This window comes from Mesocricetus auratus, unplaced genomic scaffold (genome assembly GCF_017639785.1).
Source record: "Mesocricetus auratus isolate SY011 unplaced genomic scaffold, BCM_Maur_2.0 Super-Scaffold_100676, whole genome shotgun sequence".
NCBI classification, from domain to species: domain Eukaryota; kingdom Metazoa; phylum Chordata; class Mammalia; order Rodentia; family Cricetidae; genus Mesocricetus; species Mesocricetus auratus.
This window is the reverse complement of record NW_024429266.1, coordinates 1,141,495-1,160,181: the sequence shown is the minus strand read 5'-3', so window position 1 is coordinate 1,160,181 and position 18,687 is coordinate 1,141,495. Positions and strand designations below refer to the sequence as shown.

Below are 18,687 nucleotides of genomic sequence, written 5' to 3'. Positions count from 1 at the left end.
TGCATCAGAGAACTTTGTCCAGCTAAACTTATAAACCCTGACGTTACAGGTTGGGGGGGGGCTTCAATCTGAGAGTGCTTCTATAGCCATTTGAAAGGCAATACCAGCACAGTGTTGATGAAAATTAGCACAGAGAAATCAACAGATGAAAATGAAATTTACCTTATAGAATCCAATAAGACGAAGAAAGACAGCAAGTAAAAACTAAAGGTGGTGAGTCTTTTTTGAGTTTAGGGAAGGTAGGAAATAGCCAGTCTTCCGTCAAGTCAGAGTTCTCCTATGCAGGACAATAAACTCTACGAACACAGAAATACTGTTGTATCGGATACTGCCACTCCTGATCCAAATGAGGTTCTCAATAAATACATGTCTTTATGTGCACACATGCGCATGCATGCACACATACACATGTGTGTTTATACATGTCACTGGACAACACACTGAATTTGTTTACTTCCATGTGTGTGTGCACATATATATTCGTTATATATGTTTGTGTACATGGCCTGGCTCTTTAGGGAAAAGGGAATTTCGGGAGCAGTATGGATCTATGTGAGAGGTATCATGAGGCCAAGATGGTGAAATGGGAGTAGTTACTGGTCTTGCTGGAGAGGGCGTTGAGGAAATCATTCAAAGTCAATAGTCTATTGTCTTAACCCTCAGAAGCTAGGTAGTCTGCCTGTCCACTCTAAAACTGCAGGCCAGGTGACCACCTTGTGTGTTATTAGCCTGATGCATCTATGGCCAACAGCAAAATTTGGCTTTGCTTTATCTGTTTTCTATAAATCCCCATCAAGGTAACCAGATTTGTAGTCTCAGCCAATAAATACACCATACCCTGGTCCTTCTCAAGGCCCCAGGCATTTTACTTGGTGTCTGGGCCAAGAGTTAAAATGAGATTTCAAGCCCCTTAAACTGATTCCAGGCCTTGCAGTTAGGCTGACAAATGACATTATTCTAGTAGGATCCAGCAAGTGCCAAGGTCCTTATCCTCAAAATATGATGGCTTTGGATTTATAGGAAGGATTGCTCTTCCTAGAGGCAATATAAACAGCACCACCCAAAATTCCTGGCTATCGTTATGTGATTTTTTTCCTTCAGCTTTGTAGGGTAGAAAGTAGCTTGAACATTTCTAGTGTTCTTTGCGTAATACTATGAAATATGAATGTGTTTAATTCCACCATTTGAACTAGGAACATTTTTGCCAGCAGAGTAACCATATTATAGGTATGTAGCATAAAATCATAACACATGTGCATTCAAAAGTGAGCTCTGGGATAAGTGTGGGCTGAAGTTTCTGAATCTTGCCATTAATATTCATTTGCTGCTTGTTCATTTGTTTTGTTGAGAGCCTTGAAGACAAGCAGCAGAAGCCACCAAAGGTTTTAGAAAAATTTATGGGAGGAAAATTTAAATTTGAGAACATTGTATCCATTAAGCTATTGCTTCCTTTAAATTGGCAAGGGTTTCATTATTCAGTTTTAGAAAGGAAAATTCTTGGATGAGGGTATAAACTGTCTAATGTTTGGGAAAGGAAACTTAGAATACAGAAAGGCTTCAGTAGGGTATGGTTTAAAAGCATACAGCTCAAGGTCAAGCCTGTCCTGTGACTGCCTCTGGGCTTCCTGCTTTCCTTCTCTGTCATTTTAGGTGTGCCATGTTTCTTTGCTTTTCTGTACTTCTTTCTCCACACAATGCTTAGTATGCTGTCTCAGCATTGCATAGGTTTTAAGCGAGGTTAGATTCCCTTAAGAAAACTGTGGTTTGGGGAAGAAAAAAAATATGAGATTGAGAGAAGTTATACAAACTAATTTACTGGAAATATACTGGGGCATTTTTAAACCCATAAAATCCTGAGGAATCAGGTGTAGGAAAGATACAGACCTGAGCAGAGGTAGAAACGGTAGTAGAATTTAGTAGCTACATCTCTAGTCTGATCAGGCTTCATCAAAGGGAATACATCTTCTCTACAGCTGGCCTTGCTGGCTCTCTGGGTGTGTCTGAAACACCAAAGAGAAAACATCTAGTTGGCTTGGAGTGGCCATGAGGCTTGTCTGTAATTAAGCTTAAGAAGTGTCTCTGACTCCGGTTTTCTCAGGGCTGTACACAGTGAAGAAGGGTCATTGTGACAGTGATGGATGGGATGGGACTGGAGGGGGAACAAAAGCCAGCTATGCTGAAGGAACCGTGTTTTCTAGAGAGTAACAGCATGTCTTGCTCTCAGCCTCTGCCAAGCACGGGCCTCTCACGACCTTGTTTAAGACAGTGAGATGGTTCACACTAGCTGGGGCTGACTTGAAATGCTGGGCATTGCCTTGTAGTGTTCTGATAACAGGGCAAAATGTTTAAGAGTATCCGAAGGCCCCATTCCGGTGGTTTCCACCTGTGTGGGCTGGGAACACATTATGGACTCATAAAGATGCTCTAGCTCCAACCCTGTCAACAGGAACCCAAGGAATCCTGATGATGCTGCGCTTCTTCAAAGTTGAGGCTCAGAGAGGCAGCTGAGACAAGCACCCCAGTTGACTATGACTATGGCTAGATAACAGCATTTCCTGAATATACTTGAAGATCTATATTTGGGGTCTTTCAAAAAGAAAATTAGTTCTATGATCACATTTCTGTTAGCCAAATTACACATTTCTTGATAGATATTTTAAAATTATCATGGATTAAAAATAAAAAGTATGTTTCTTCTTTTATCCCTGCTGACTACAGCCGAAATCTACAAATACGTAAGAGAATTTTCAGGATCTGAGCTGACAGTGTGGCAATCCCACTGATTCTCCTGTCGTGTCTGGGCCTGTTTGACTGCAGCTGGACTCGGATTCTAACCCTGCCTCATTTCTTGTGCAGCCTGTTTGTTTTTTTAACCATAGTCCCACTTTATTGTTGGACTATAAATGTTCACACCTTCAAAGAGAACACTCTTAGACTCTTTTAGCAAACTCTAGCCATGAGTGTTCTTGGACTGGCTGTAAAGCAGGTGAAGTCCTCTCCTTCCAGTTAGGATTTGGGTGACAAAGTTTGGGGACAGTTGGAGGCTGCACTGTTCCTCTTTTAGTTCTCCTTTATGACCCAACTCTCCACATTATTTCAGGGTCTTTTATTAAGTCATCAGGTACATGATGTGTTTAGGAATTGATGGGGAAGTCCTGTGTATATGTCAATAAAGCACTGTTGGCCAATAGGGAAACAAGATTGGTGGGACTTAGGAGTCCAGGAGGACTCTGGGTAGGAGAAACACAGGGATTCAAGATGTAACCGCTATAGGGGTAAGAAGCCGGGAAACTTTTCTCCGGTAAGAGAAATACTTAGATTAAGAATTATGGGATAAATACTTAAGTCAGAGCTAGCTAGTAAGGAACAAGCAAGGCCAACAGCTTCATAATTAATACAGCGTCTTGTGTGTTATTTGGAGACTACAATACGGCAGAGCCCAGGCGACTGGTGGGGAAAAAAACCAAAGCGGCAGACAAGGAAAAGGCTTCCCTCTATAAGGAATGACTTGACAGAGGACTTGGAAGACATCTGCACCTAGGGATGCATGCACAGGTTTTACTTTTAATTTCTTTGCTTTAAATCAGAAAATGGCTTTGACTTGCTATGGCTGGCGTATCTATTCAGAGCCTTCTCTGCTAATACTTTCCATAGTCCATGTTAAGTTCTCTTATGAGGTTCAAACATCTCTGCTAGCAACTACCTGGGGATAGAAACAGAAGGAGGCCAAGAAGCCTGGAGCCAGAGTCAATATGACTGCGTGGCTGTCAAAGGGGTGAGAGTGAGGTGCTACCCCCTCCTTTTTACACTGGTGCTAAAATGTTCTTGCTCTTGCCACTCTCTTCCACTTCCGCCAGAGGCAGCAAGTGTAAAAGGGTGACCCGTTGTGGACTGTACAAGGGGTGCTGCGAGGGATAAGATCCTTTCCACATTTCCTTTCCATGATGCCCTTGGCTGAGGTCCAGAGTCCCACAATTAGTAATTCATTCTCTCAATTTAAGGCTTTGGATTTTCTAAGATTCTCAGCAGAAATAGCAGATTGAGTTTTATGAACCATTTGCATCTCAGAGGAAATTTATTTCATGCTTACTAGATAACAGAATTGGAGTCAGGAAGGTGAAAACAGATTATCTCATATCCTGAATTTGTAGAAAGATGTGACTAGGAAACCAGAAGTTGACAATATCACAGGGATAGTGTGCCTGGTTCTGTGGCACTTAGCTAAGAGCTGTCACCTCTATCCCCTACACCCACATGTTGTCTGATCTTCATTTATTTATTAATTTTTGATAGAGAATATTCACTAGTTAGTGGATATGCACCCCACACTGAGTGATCACCCTTTTGGGAACAGTAACAGGGTAGAGGGGTGTGTTGGTGAGGGAAATAAATTGCAAAGACTTATGAAAGAGAAACAATGGTACTGCTAGCTCAGATACCATGAGAAAAGCAAAGGATTTAAAAACTAAGGAAAGCTGGTTTTTACATCCAGCCACGATATGGGATATGGTTACCAGTCCTGGGTTTGCCCTCCAACTACACACAGAGAACTTAATGACATACACGGAGCAGACCTCTTCAAATGTTATACAAAATGCAATACAGAGGTACAATTTCTGAAGGAAGGGAACCAACAAGGAGAGCCCTACAGTCACCCTGGGTTTCTGCATGAGGGCAATTTTATCAGAAAAACAGAGGTGAAAACAGAAACAAAAATAGAACTTACTCAAAGTGGAATACAAACAACTGGGGTCCATGACATATCAAGCAAAACATTTGATGGACAGAGCGCTTGAGAGGGAGAAAGAAAGAGCAAGAGCCACCAAGCGCAGTGAGGCCGCTCCTTTGAATGAGAACACTTCTGAGAGGAGGCACTAAACTAGGAAGACCGCCATATTCTCCCAGACTAAAGAAAATGCACAGGGACCGGCAAGCTTGCCAGTCCCAGGGTTGTGATGCGGATATGCTCAAATTCTAATCATCCATGCCAGAGCACTCTCAGCCCAAAAGTAGATACAACAGAGGTCGGGGAGGGGATGGGTAATCTAGACACTAAAAGCTGCTGGAGTTACCTCGCAAGGATCCAGAGGGTGCCTGTGTCTCCTGCCTGTCAAAATAAATCCAGCAGTCTCTGAAACAAGGCAACACACACACACACACACACACACACACACACGCATGCACGCACACATGCACCCACACACACAGGAAGAATAAGGCCTAGAAATGACAGGAAAACCAGTTAAGAGCTGTTACAGATAGAAAACTGTTACAAATGTGCTGAGGGGCTTAAAGAAAGGATAGAGCATGCAGAGGTAAATATTAAAGATATATAATTTAATGACAGGATTTCTAGGACTGGACAGTGTAGTGTCTAGGATAAAATGATTCATTGAATGAGAGTAGTTAAAGGTCACAGGTACAGGGGGAACAAAAGTTGAAAACAGGACAAGAAAAAATTCAGACAAGCACGAAAGCAGAAAGAGCGGTCTCCTGTGTGTATATCAGTATAAACAGTGTATCAGAAAGAGAAGGGGAATGGGAAAGAAAATGGATTTAAACAAATAGTCTACAAATTTGATGGAAACTAAGGTGCTCTAGTCAAACTCAGCAAAACCCAAGTAGGAAAAACACAAAGAACCCACATTTAGAACAGTTGTGCCAAATGACTGAAAAATGGAATAAAACCTCTTTTAAAATATTATTTATGTATTTTTGTTTAGTGTGTTGGGTAAGTGTGTGTGTATCTGTAGGTGTGTAGTGTGTCTGTGTGTGTACTGTGTTTGTGTGTGTCTATGTATGTAGTGTGTGTGGGGTGTATGTGTATAGTGTGTGTATACTGTGTGTGTGTACTGTGTGTTGTGTGCATGTGTATGTATGTAGTGTGTGTGGGGTATATGTATATAGTGTGTATATGTGTGTACTGTGTGTTGTGTGCATGCTTGCTTGAGTTTATGTGTGTGTGTGTGTGAGAGAGAGAGAGAGAGAGAGTTGGTTAGTCACAGCATACATTTGCAGGTCAGAGGATGTAGGAAGAGACTTTAGGACTGTGCTGCTAGCCATGCCCATTTTGGGCGTGACTAGAGGCACATACAGAGGTGGTAATAAAAGGCAGTACAGGAGAGACACACGATCTTTTTTGGGCTTCTGGTTCTGTGGTGAAAGCTGCTGACTCACCTTGGTTGCCAGTTTTCTCTTGTAAGTAATTTCTACGATAAATAGTTACCTATACCCTCATCAAGTGTGCTGCTTATTGTTACAAGAGGAGAACCTCCAGTATTCAGTTTCCTCCTTTACTATGTGTGTTCCTGGATCAAATGTAGGTTTCAGGCTGGGAGGCAAATGCCTTTACCCCCTGAACCACCTTGCATATCCTCAATAACAAAATCTAAGAAGACTGTCCCAGGAAAAAAAGACTGTGGGTAAAGGAACTCAAAACAGGAAATGATGTACTCAAAACTCACTACCTCACCCCAATATGCAAGCAGTGGACTGAGGTGTAACTGAGTGGTGAAGCATTTGCTTTGTACATGTGGAGCCCTGGTTCCATCCCCAGAAATGAAACATTAATAATAAGAACAATTAAACACAAGGATCTTTAAAGTGCTGTAAGGACAACAACAAAATCACAAATTTACCTTTAAAACCATAAGCCTAAAACCGGTGAATGTATCTGTTAGTCTGCTTTCTACTGCGACAAGAGAACATCACAGGCTGAGTAATTTATAAGGAGCCAATATATTAGCATCTGGTTCCAGAGACTAAAAAGTCCAAAATCAACGGACTGTGTCTGGTGAAACATACTTGGCGCACCACAATGAAGGGTAACTAGAGGAAGAGGCCAGAAACCAAACTCATCTTTGCATAAGGAAGCCCTCCAGGGATAACTGCACGGACCCATTCATGAAGGTATTACCTCATGTACCTGAATGTGGTCATTTGAATGAGAAAGACCTCCATGAGTTCACATTGGACAAGCCTCCATGGAGAACTCCACAACACAGACCTACGGAGAATCATGACTCACTCAGGAAGAATCCGTTTACTCCATGTATGAGCCCCAGGTTAACAGATTACCCAGTTCCAAAGCGGTAAACCCCAAATACACAGACATTCAAACAACATTAAATGAACTCAGTAGGTTATACAGAGAAATATGGATATAGATGCATATATATGGATATGTAGTAGTAATAAAAAGAAGAGGTCGTGAATTTGAGAGGGAGTGAGGGCCACAGAAGGGGGTGATGGAAATGATAGTACTCATGCATGAAAAAAAATTAATTTGAAAATTAAGAAAAATAATTAGGTCTAAGTATGTTACAGGAAAAAAATAATAAAATTTTTTAAGAATTAAAAATTCTAGAAGAGAAAGTGGGAGATATTCTTCAACGAGTTGGTACAGGAGACCACTTCCTGAACATAACACCAGTGGCACAAACTCTGAGATCGACAACTAACAAACGGGACCTCCTGAAACTAAAAAGCTTCTGTAAGGCAAAGGACACAGTCAACAAGAAAAAAAGGCAGTCCACAGAATGGGAAAAGATATTCACTAACCCCACATCTGATAGAGGGCTAATCTCCAAAATTTGCAAAGAACTCAAGAAGCAAGTCTCCAAAACACCAAATGATCCAATTAAAAGGTGGGGTACAGAGCTAAATAGAGAATTCTCAATAGAGGAGGCTAAAATGGCCAAGAGACACTTAAGAAAGTGCTCAACATCCTTAGCCATCAGGGAAATGCAAATCAAAACAACCCTGAGATACCATCTTACTCCTGTCAGAATGGCTAAAACCAAAAACACCCAAGACAATTTATGCTGGAGAAGATGTGGAGAGAGGAGAACACTCCTCCACTGCTGGTGGGAGTGCCGACTCATACAGCCACTTTGGAAATCAGTATGGAGATTCCTCAGGAAGATGGGAATCAATCTACCACAAGACCCAGCAATTCCACTCTTAGGCATATATCCAAAAGAGGCAAATTCATACAACAAGGGCATGTGCTCCACTATGTTCATAGCAGCATTATTTGTAATAGCCAGAACCTGGAAGCAACCTAGATGCCCCTCAACTGAAGAGTGGATAGAGAAAATGTGGTACATTTACACAATGGAGTATTACTCAGCGGGAAAAAAAACAATGGAATCTTGAAATTCACAGGTAAATGGATAGCACTGGAAGAAACCATCCTGAGTAAGGTAACCCAGTCACAAACAGACAAACATGGTATGTACTCACTCATATATGGATTTTAGACATAGATCAGGATAGTGCCAGTCTGCACTTCCACTGATAGAGAGCCTTGGAAATAGGAAAGAACCTAAAAGATATGCATAGTACCCAAGAGAAGAGGAAGGAGGCAAGACCCTCTGAACAGATGGGGAACATGGCGAGGGGTGGGGGGGAGTGGGAGCTGGGAAGAAGAGAGGGGAGAAGGGGTAGAGACAGTAGGTCACGGGGAACAGGAAGGTTGAGTGGGGGGTAGAATAGGGGGAGGAGAGAATCATGGGTTAGAAGACTGATCAGGCACCAGTGTGACCTCTAGTGATCTAAAGGGATGACACCAATTGGCAAGCTAAGCAATAGTGGAGAGACCACCTCGAATGCCCATTCCTGATAATGAGCTTGATGTCTATAACCATCTGGGAGTCTTCATCCAGTGACTGATGGAAGCAGAGGCAAACACCCACAGTTAAGCACTGAACTGAACCTAAGGAACCCAGTGACAGAGAGGAGCGATGAGCAAATTGGCAAAGAATGTGCTGGCAAAACCAGCAGAGACAGCTGATCTGAACAGGGGAGAGCTCTTGGACCCCAGACCGACAGCGGGGAGGCCAGCATGGGAGGCCAGCATGGGACTGATCCGGACCCCCGAATGTGAGTGTCAGTGAAGAGGCCTGGGCAACCTATGGGGCCCTGAGCAGTGGATCAGTGTTTATCCCTGGAATACAAACAGACATTGTGTGCCCATAGCACAAAGAGGGATGCTCTCTCAGCCTGGACTCTTAGGGGAGTGCCTGGACCCTACCCTGAGTGAAATGACAGACTCTAGATATCCCCTATGTGGAAGGAATTGGCAATAGGGTCAGAGGCTGGGGGAGGATGGGGGGTGTGGGAGGAGGGGAGGGAGAGGGAACTGGGATTGACATGTAAAACAAGCTATTTAAAATTAAAATAAAAAATTTTTTAAAAAATTAAAAATTCATCCAATTATTAACAATGTACATGTTTATGAATGCTATATTAGGTTTGGGAGAATTATGCCTTCAATAATTTTTATTTTATTTTGCCTTACATATTAAATATCAAAATGTACACATATTAATGGGGTACCATGTCATGTTGTTCTGGAGTCTTTAAATCAATTTAAGCATATTTATCTCCTCCTCAAACATTTCTTACTTCCTTATGATGAAAAATATTGAAATACTTTCTTCCAGACTTTTAGAATAAACAGAATATCATTGCCATGTATTGAATTTTATACTTGAATGAAGCAACTCTTTAATGTGAAAAAAATCTTTCTTCCAAGGTAATTGTCTATTTAGAGCAAAAGTACTAACTATGCATACTAGGTTTAAGATATGTTCACAAATAAAACCTAAGGCAATAATCGTTCAAATAGAGGGCTTGGAGATGAAGGTATTCTGCAATGGAATTCTTCTATTATTAAAAAAAATCAATATGCATTCACATGTAGATTGTGTAAATAACGTGTGCATTGTGCACCCTGCAACAACCATTGATACCTCAGTAGTAATCATCCAATAAATACATAGCATGAAATGTTAAAAAACACATTCAAATTTCCAAGGAACAGATAGACAAAAGAAGGAAGAAATATAGAATAAATAGAAAACTAATGTTAACATGACAGGCTTGAATCAATAGGTAAATTAAATACTACAAGTGAAAGACAGAAATTAAATCATACCTAGAAAATTTCTTTTTAGGAGGGTGGGGCACATGGACAGATATGTGTTCAATATACAATTGTGTGAAAGCTTAAACAATAAAACACAAGAGTAAACTTCCCTTTAAGTACAGAAGTATGCATCTATCATCTATTTATATCTCTGCAAAATGGAATCATAGCAAAGCAGAGTGTGTACACTATTAAAAGGCAAAGCAGATGAAGGCAAGAAATATAGTTGGTGAGAAAATGAGATATTTCACGATGATAAAAGAGTCAATTAATGAAGAAAAGAGTCGTCTCAAATTTAAGTGGAAAAACTCAGCACTTGCATAATTGCATTTGGATGTGACTGTCTCATCACTCAGCAACTGACAGACCAGGGGGATGGTCAGTGAGGGGGAGAGAAGGCTTCTAAGGCTAAGCACAAATTGGGCTTATCACATGCACAAGAACAAACGTATGTGTACTCTTTAAACATGTATCAGGTTGCAGCATGGTAACAGTTCTGATGAGTTAGCCTATATTCTGTATCATCTGATCACAACAGTTAAAGTGCAAGTAAATAAAAACATTTCCCCTCTCATACCAGTATTTGTGAAAATGAACACTAGCCTTCAAAGGAAAATCTATATTGAGGAAGAAATCATGGAAACGAGTAAAATATTTAGAAGTTAGTAAAATCATAGCATATTACATTTTGTGTACAAAATTTTAAGTATGTATGGGTATGTGTACTCATGCCTGTGTGTGCATGCAAGCACATGCACCGTGTGCATGCAGTAACCCGCACAGGTCAGAGAAAGGTAGTCGAGTGCCCTGGATCTGGCGTTGAAAGGCAGAATAGCTGGGCTCTAGTGTAGACGTGATGGCCCTGGCTGTTAGTGACTGTGTTCTCATGTTGGCATCTAGGCATCTGAGTTTGGGATGATTATAGTCTAGGTGCTGATTTCCGGGTTTGCCTTTGTTGGGGTGGGTGTTTCGTTCCTTGGTTTCTGTTTCCCTTCTGCATTTTCAGAGAGTGTGATAGCCCTGTGTTGCCTTTTTCCTGGCCTGCTCAGCTGGTGTGTTCCAAAGGGAATGTCTGTTGGTATTGGAGGCTGGTATGCAGGGAAGCAGTTGTGGGGAGGGAAGTTAGGAGGGGATGGTCTTTGGGATCCACAGATGTGGGCAGGGAAGGGAGGGAAGCTCTAGCTGGTGATCTGTTACAGCGTTGGTAACAAGACTAAGGGACTGGGCTTAGGGGACCAGAGAAAGAAAGAGGATATTGTCTGTGGGCAGCCTGCTTGGTTATCAGCTGGCGTGTCTATGCAAAATAAATAAATCTTTACAAAATAAAATTATATGAATATTTCAGTTGACTAAGAAAAAACACAATTTATGAAACTTTAAGTAGAAAAATGTCTCAACAAACTTAGATGGTAACTTTTGTAACTGTGAGAAACCTGCGTCAAGTACCACACAGTGCTTAGTTACTTCCTAAGATAAGGAGCGAGGCAAAAATGTTGTCACTATCTTTATTTGACATTGTAGTGAATGCTCTAAACAAAGCAAAAGAGCAAAAAGAAAAAGTTGGAGATGGGGGGACAGAACACTTGTGGTAATATATGGATGCTACTCATGGATAGGAAACTCTTAGAATTTACCAACATTGGCAGCATTACTCAATATTTTCTAAGGTCTTAGAATTTAAGATACTTATACATAAACAAATGTTATTTCTATGTACTAGAAATGAATGCCAAAAAAATAAAATTTGGAAATTCACATAATTCACAATAACGTCAAAATAAGAGATACGATTTTAACACTTTCCATTCTGAAAAGCTTAAAACATTGTTTAAGAAAGGATCCAATAAGTGAAAATGTACCTAAGAAATGGGGACACCTATGAACAAGAAAATTAGATATTGTTGTACAAATTTATCTTGGTTTTATTCAAATCTTCTACCAAGCGTTTGAAAGAATTGTTTACCATCTAAATGTAGTGTTTATCAACAGCTTGGAATATTTCGATTAAATATTTTAGAGAGATTAAAGTTTTAGGACTTAGCAGTTCCTGACTGAGACCCAATATGATATATATATATATGTATATATATATATATATATATATATATATGGGAAGATACTGAGAAGCAAATGTGTAGAGCCATCAACTAATGAGGTCAAATAGAAACTTAGAAATAAACCCAAAGACACATGGTCAGTTAGTTGATTTTGACCAAGTTTCTAAGGCGTATCAAAAGAGAAAGGATAATGCCTTCAACAGATGATGTTGAAACAACTCACCATCATAGAGGAAAATAAAAACTAAATTTCAACCCTTGACATACATTGTACCCAAAATCTAATTCAAGATGAACCATAGATCTAAAAATAAATATTAGAACCCTAAAGGTTCTGGGGAAAGTCAGAGGCAAAAACATTTGAAAATTTGGGGTAGCCATGTGTATTTTTAGTCAGGGTACACAGATTTTGAAGTATAAAGAAAAAGAAAATAACTTTAGACTTGAGCAAACTCCAAAAGAATGTAGATCAAAGAAGGAGACTTAAACTTGTGAAGAAGCTGCCACCAGACTTGTTTTCTTATTCTTAAAACATGTGAGAGGTAGACAGAAGAAATAAGCCTCATTTAGCCAAGGTATAGCTGAAGCTTAAAATTTCAAACTATAGGGAGAGACAGGTTCAGAGGGGAAAATGAGCAGTAGAAATGTCCTTTTAAAAGCAAGAAGAAGCCATGGCAGTTACAGGTGGAAGGCAGGATGTCCCTTTCTGTTTGTGTTCAGCACCAAACCCGGCATACTCAAAATCATCTGTATCAAGAGTTAAGAACTGCAGTGGTAGAGCATATACACCTTTAATCCCAGCACTCTGGAGACAGGCATGTGCAGCTCTGTGAGTTCCAGGCCAGCTTGGACTACAGTTCAAGTTCCAGGGTAGCCAGGGCTACACAGAGAAACAGAGAAAACAAACAAGCAAACAAAAGACGCTATGATCTCAGACATCTCAAACTCTTCATCTCTTCTAATCCTTTCTTCTCTCTCATCTCTCCCCCACTCATTATCTCCTTACCTCCTTTCTTCCTGTTTTTAGGGGAAAGTGTGTGCTTGTTTTTACTTACGTGTATGTCTTTGTGTATATGTACATATGTGCACAGCTGCCCGTGGAGGCCAGAAGAGCGGGGCATCCATTCCCCTTGAGATGTAGGTGCAGGTGTTTCTGAGACCCAAGCAGCAAGTGTTCTTAACTGATCCATTTCTTCAGCCTTCCACCTTCCTGTCCCTCTTGCTCTCTCCATAAAGCCATAATTCTTCTGAGGGTGGGGACTGTATCCTTCCCTTCTGTTTCTCTCTTCAGTAGGGCACAGCATGGTGCTGGAATCATGCAAGACACTCAACAAATCACCAATGAATGATGAATAAAGGCATCCACATACAAGAGGAGGGCAGGGCAAGCTACATGTTTATGTTTAAGTATAGTAATACCTAGGCTGCAAACCAGAGAGTTTTACCTTCATTGTTCTGAGAGAGGGATCAAGCGTTGGCTCTGCTGCACATGGTAAAATGTTCAACATTTTGACTTCTCTCAGACTGTCCTCACCCGTGTTAGAGAGGGGCTGTTGAGGTGTGTGTTCAAACAGAATCCTGTTAGGACAGAGGTGGGGCGTGTGTTGTTAGAGTAAATGAAACAAATAAACAGTGCTTCTGTCCCTAAGGGCTCTGATGTTGGGATGGGTGGGCTGCGGTAGGGCTGGGAAGTGTAAGGAAGATCATGCCTGTGTAGTATTTGCAGTAACTGTCAGTGACATCTTTAGCATCAAAAACTCTTTAGCAGAGAACACTAAGGAGCAGAAAAGCAGGCCACCTGTGTGGCACGCATACCAAACAGGTGTCTCCCGGTTAATCCTGGAATCTCTGCCTGGCACACATGGGAGAGAAACCAGGGGAAGTGGCACGAGCCTGGGCGCTCTTTACAGCAGTGCTGGGGAGCAGACTCTCCTGGAACTCTTCCAAAGTCGCTTCCAGAGTGCCCCTGCCCTTGTGTGGTTCTTCTAGGCCTGGAAGCCCAGAGCAAAGGCCTGACAGCAACAGCTGCTGAGGATTCCCTGCAGATGAGAATGAAAGTCAAACTTGCTTGCACATTCAAAGGGGATTATCAACAGAGTATGTGGGTTTCTTCCCTGGGTCTTTGCAGCAGAAAGCCTATGTTTCTGGAATAGTAATGACTTCCCTCTCTTCTGTCATGGCTTTCTGACCAGAGCTCCAAGACATTCTATTTTGTCATTTGTCCACTTATGAAAAGGAGAGAGGAAAGAACATGAATATCTCTCGGAGACTGTCCATCCTGTTTGACCTGGGATTAGCTTTAAGTCTCCCAGCATTCAGGATTCCCCTCACTCAACGTGGACAACAGGCCACACTGCTTCTCCTAGTCAAAACTGACCCTCACCAAGTGCCAGCCTACCATGTGCCCAGGTAAAAGGACCTTTTGTTATTTTTATACATGTATGTCACAAGTAGTTCTTGTTAAATCAAAATTAGAAAGCACATACACAGAGGCATATATCTGTATACATATGACCAAGCAAATCCAAACCAGCAAATTCAAATAGAGCTATTTTTTTTTGTTTTGTTTTATTTTTCAAGACCAGGTTTCCTCTGTATTGTTTTAGAGCCTGTCATGGAACTCAATCTGTAGACCAGGTTGGCCTGGAACTCACAGAGATGAGTGCTGGGATTGAAGGCATGCGCCACCAACACTCAGCCTATTGTGAAAATATATCCAGTTTGCATTGTCTAGGAATACAACCACATTACATAGGGGTGAATTTGTGGAGTTGCATGTTTATGTACACACACACATACACACACACACACACACACACACACACAGATGTAAAAATACACTCAGGGCTTTGTATTTTTGCATTAGTGTGGCTTCCTGATTGTTCTGCCCGTGGCTCTCATCATTTTAAAATCTGCACTGTGTGCCATTGCACCCCCATTTCATGTCTGCCTGCCAATCACTAACAATGCGTTCAAGGTTTGCTTCTTCCAACAGCATAGGTACCCAAGATTTTCAGCCTTAAATGTAGAGCTGAATATAATTCCACACGATTGAGACTTACATAAGATTCCTTGGTAGTTTCAGTGTCCACAAGGTTTAATCCTTCCAAAATTGCCAGTAGAGCTCATTTGATTTCTTTCAAACTCACCAACCTGGAGACAAAGATTTGGGTGATTTATTTGGCAATCCCAGTTAGTAAAAGAAGATGAAGAAAGAGAAGCCAAGAGTTGCCAGTTTGGGACTTGGAACTCCCTATCAGAGACCTTCAAAGAGACTAGACTATGGTCCAACTGCATCAGAGAGGCCAGGCAGTTGGGTTTTTATTTCTTCACATAAAAGTTTGAGAGTTACCACTGACATATTAATCCACTGCCCCCTGAAGACCAAGGAAACACCTGTGACCAGAGAATGTCCATAAGTATCGACCCAGGGAGCCATTAGACCTTATGAGAACTGTCTAGAGTGATCTACAGAGTAGGCCAAGGAGGCCCTGGAGGGGACAAACCATGTTTTCCTCAGTTCCTTGGCTCTCATAGCACCTGCTTTCCTGTTCCCTGGGTTGTCACCATAGCATCCATTTTCCAACCTTATCCTCTCTTTTTCACTCTCCTCCAACAACTTAGCACAATTTTTCACCACCCTGGAACCTATAAAAGCATAGACACAGCCATCTCTTCTCTGTCACAGTCTTCAAGCCCTCATCGATCACTGGCATCATTAAAATCACTTACTTCAAAGTTCATTCCTTAGCTAAACCCACATTTTATGTGTCTGCTACCTTCTGGACAATCACCTCCTGCCACAGTCTTTCAAACACTACCATCCACACTCATCCTCACACTCAGATGGTTATCATTACTTTCTGTTTCCTTTCTTTTCTCTTTCATGTATGTTTTCATTTTTCAAAAAAAAACCTATTTTTCATTTTACATACCAACCCCAGTTCCCCCTCCCTCCCCTTATTCCTCCCCCACTTCTCCCCTTCCTACCCCTCATCCACTCCTCAGAGGGGGGTAAGGCCTTCCTTAGGGACTCAGCAAAGTCTGGCATACCAAGGTATGTACACTCATAAGTGAATACTAGATGTAAAACAAAGGATAAATGTCGTTGTAACGATAAACGGCACACTTGTTGAGGGTATAGGTAACTGCTTATTGTAGAAATTACTTACAAGAGAAAACGGGCAACCCTGATGAGTCAAGAAGCCTTTGCTACCAAACCGGAAGCTGAAAAAGAGAGCGAATGTGGTTCTGCTACAGTCTTTTATAAGAACCTCCGTACACGCCTCTAGCTACGCCCAAAAGTGGGCCTGGCTAGAAGCATAGTTCACTGTCCTGTCTGTTAGTCATGCCCAAAGTGGGTGTGGTTAACAGCACAGTTCTGCCCTTTCGTTACCACATCCTTATGCGTGGCTAATGGCGCAGTCCTAAGTTTCCTCCTACAGATAACCAGGCTACAATTCCACAACCTAAGAGAAGCTAGGTGAAGAGGGGGGACCCTAAAAGGGCAAACATGGTGGTCCCAAGGAAGGGAAAATAGTTAAGATCTCCTGGGTCTTAACTGGGAGGTGGGGAGAAGGGAGGGGATGAGAGATAAGAACATGGATATCAAGAAGGGAGAGCAATGAAAGAGATACCCTGTTTCTTTTCTTAAAAAAAGAAAAGAAAAAGAACCTTAATCACTCAGAATAAAGCATTCAAGTTCCTTCAGAGGCAAAGCAGCCAGACTCACCTGTCAACTGCCAATAGGTATTGAGGAAGGGGCAGATCCTAGAGAGAATTTACTCCACCTAGGAGGATTTCAGCTGTCTTAATCCTGCTCAGGTAACTCCAGCTGCTGTGACTTAATGAGTAAAATGACCTTATCTAGAAGGCAGCATTGTGCAACACACTTCCCCATCCTCCAGCTCTCTCTCGTTCTCTCTCTCTGTGTCTCTCTCCCTTCCATTTTTCCTTCCTCACTTCCTTCCTTCCTTCCTTCCTTTTTTTGTCTACCCTTGTGATGTTTCCTGAGTGTTGGTGGTGATGCTGATGGTGGTAGTGTGACATAGGTACCCCATTTAGTGCTAAACATTCAGTCATTGATTATCAGTACCTGGAACAGTTATTCATCTCTCCACTGACTGCTACCCACTACAAAAGGAAGCTTCTCTGACCATGGTTAACATCAGCCCAAGTCTATGCGTGTGAACATAAACATTTAGACAGCATTTTGATAACATGAACACTTAGCAGAATAACAATAGCAGTGTCTACCCTAATGCTTATGACAAGACATGACATTCTTTCTTGCAGATCAGGACTCCAATCCAAGTAGGAAGTGATTAATTACCTCATAACAGTCATGGCGCTTTGTATCTAACTCACAGATCAGTATTTCAGCTCACAGTGCCCAGAACTGGGCAAGACCTTTGATATCTTTATTGTGACTTCTTTTATTGTTTTATTAAAAAATAAAACTTGGAAATTCAATATTAGGGAATAAACCATGGAGCAATGGAAAAATATTCACTTGCTCTACTCACTGCTTTCCCTGATTGAAAAGGCTGCACATCTCCTAAGGCCACCCATTATTCCTCCCGTGTGTCCCTCTAGCTTCTTCTGAGTCCTCCAGAAGACTCTGTGGTCCACTCTGGCCACATTAGTGTGGACTCTGCCCTCTGAACCAAGATCTGACCCCATTGGCAATCTCAGAACAGCAACACAAACAAATCTGCAATCTCCCTGTTGTCTAAATAAAAAGGATTTTAACTCTAACACAGGAAAAATATATACAATAAGAGCAATAATCAAGTATTATCTAAATAAAAAGGTATTAATTTTAATAAAATGAAACTATGTACAATAAGAACAATTATAAAATAAGAATACATTCACAATGCCCAGTCCATTTGTATTTAGCAAATTCAGAGATAATACTCCATTATCTATCCCCTCTTGGCGAGTCATAAGTTTTGTACCTAATTTACTTTTTATCATAACTAAGGGAAACTGTAACTAAAACTACCTATTCTTTAACCCTATCAAAGACCTGAGAAGGATATAACATTACCTGAATAAACAGGAAGTTCAGAACAAGCAACTTCCAAAACTATAGGATTGACAGAAACAGCTGGCTGCCTGGAGGGTCACACAAGATTCCTTTGCAATGTTGGGACATCCATCTTCCATCTACAGGCCTAGAATATCTGGCAGACTTTTCTGTGAAGCAGGAAATTTGAGAGACTGTCCTATATTGTCTTGGCAAAGTTTCAGCAGTTGCCTACGTTTGTGTCCTGCTTGTCTAATTTGGACAACATGTTGTCAGCTGTTGAGGCAAGAGCAGTTTCTTTGCCCAGTGGCTGACTTTACTACATTGAAAGAAAACTCCACAAGCAGGTTCTTCAATGTCCATCATTATTTATTGAAGTAAATTGTTGCTGCCTGGAGCAGACATGTTTCATGGTCATGAAAAGTCTTATGTTATTAGAACATTTTAACTGGCATATTCTGTAGGTCTAAGAAGTGTTTGAAGACCATCTATCAATTTAAAATATATCTGTTTGACCTTGAAAACATATCTAATATGACTATAAGTTTGATTGTTATAGATGATTTTTAACCTGTCTTTCTTTCTTTTCCTTAATAGTATTCAAGGACTAGAACTTTACATTTTTAAATGAGCTGAATAGGTACAATATCTTAAAGAATAGAAATATA

At 41.1% G+C, this 18,687-nt stretch overlaps 2 long non-coding RNA genes across 4 annotated transcripts in view; one reads left to right on the top strand and one right to left on the bottom strand.

Moving 5' to 3' along the window:
- The window catches only part of LOC106022219, a 374,747-nt gene that overhangs the window by 209,982 nt on the left and 146,078 nt on the right, over positions 1-18,687 (top strand). The window lies entirely within an intron of this gene.
- On the bottom strand, positions 13,053-14,021 carry LOC110343319. Its single transcript, XR_002385567.1, has 3 exons — positions 13,804-14,021; positions 13,434-13,566; positions 13,053-13,296 (listed from the first exon to the last, which is right to left on the bottom strand). It is a non-coding gene; the product is annotated as an uncharacterized LOC110343319 (long non-coding RNA).